Genomic DNA, 1371 nt, shown 5'->3' on the forward strand with positions numbered 1-1371 from the left:
GTTCCACCAGACCGTCTGTTTGTGGGTGGTAGACGCTGGTGCGAATCGACTTAATGCCCAATAATCCGTACAGTTCGCGTAACGTACGTGACATGAACGCCGTGCCTTGATCAGTGAGAATCTCCTTTGGGATTCCCACTCGGGAGATTAACCGAAACAGCGCGTCCGCCACACTTTTCGCCGAAATGTTGCGAAGCGCGACTGCTTCAGGGTATCTTGTTGTATAATCCACTAGGACTAATGCAAAGCGATGCCCGCGTGCCGATCGCTCTAATGGCCCGATGAGGTCCATACCAATTCTTTCGAAGGGGGCCTGCATTAGAGGAAGAGGGCGCAAAGGCGCTTTTGGGGAGGCCAGTGGGTTTACCAGCTGACATTCACGACAAGCCGCGTACCACCTGCACACATTCTCGTGAATGCCCGGCCAAAAGAATCGGGCCATGAGACGATTTAGTGTCGCTGCCTGTCCTAAATGTCCCGCCATTGGATTACAATGAGCCGCCTGGAAAAGCATTTCCCGACGGCTTTTAGGTACCAACAATTGGGTTGTATCCTGCTTTGTCTGAGTGTCTTGTGTCACTCAGTACAACCACTCTTTTAAAACAGCAAAATAGGGATACGAGAGCAGACGGTCGGGATGGAGAGGCTGACCGTCGATGGTCTGAACCTGTTCAAATGCCCGTTTTAGGGACTCATCCTGGGACTGTTCCAGGGGGAAATCATCACGTTCAGAGAGGATTAGCCTCTCATTCGCGCTCCGTTCCCCCGGCTCAGTGGAACCATGCGGCTTCTATCCAATGCCTCGAGCTGAATCGGGCTTTGATGGACCGAGGTTTGGTTACACCCCGAATCCACCAAAGCGAGATCGGTACCCCCCTTAATACTCACAGGTATTTGGTACCGGCCAGCTTGATCGGGGGCAGCCTGTGGGTCGTCCGGGACCCGGATCAGTGCCCCGACCTCCATCACCGGGCACCGGTCAATGAAATGTCCGGGGTCCCCGCAACGCCAACAGGCCGGCCCAGACTTCCCCGCCGCCCTAGTGGCAGGAAGTGGGGCCAGTCAAGGGACTGGCGTGGGGAGAGCGGAGAGAACGGCATTGCACTCGGGGGAGAAGACCCGGACGGGACCTGGGAAAAGGGACAGGTCGAGAGGGAACAGAGGGATTAGGGGAAGAGAGAGAGAGAGAGACAGCTGGCAGAGTTTCGCCGACTCCTGGGCACGCCACCATCTGGTCCTCCGCCAACTGGATGGCCAGGTCCAGCGACGCCGGGCGGTGGCACTGGACCCACTCAGCTGTCTTCTTCGGGAGACGGCCGATAAACTACTCCAACACCACACGGTCGAGGATCTGCTCAACGTCGCTTCCCC

The 1371-nt window shown here is 56.8% G+C and overlaps 1 long non-coding RNA gene across 1 annotated transcript in view; it reads right to left on the reverse strand.

The window, feature by feature from the left end:
- Window positions 1-1051, reverse strand: part of LOC107698336 (uncharacterized) — a 2174-nt gene extending 1123 nt beyond the window's left edge. The window contains exon 1 of the long non-coding RNA XR_001635336.1: window positions 889-1051. This is a non-coding gene — a long non-coding RNA (uncharacterized LOC107698336). The remainder of the gene's footprint in view (window positions 1-888) is intronic.
- Between the last annotated feature and the right edge of the window lie 320 nt (window positions 1052-1371).

This window comes from Sinocyclocheilus anshuiensis, unplaced genomic scaffold, assembly GCF_001515605.1.
Source record: "Sinocyclocheilus anshuiensis isolate Anshui unplaced genomic scaffold, SAMN03320099.WGS_v1.1 scaffold1746, whole genome shotgun sequence".
Taxonomy (NCBI): Eukaryota; Metazoa; Chordata; class Actinopteri; order Cypriniformes; family Cyprinidae; genus Sinocyclocheilus; species Sinocyclocheilus anshuiensis.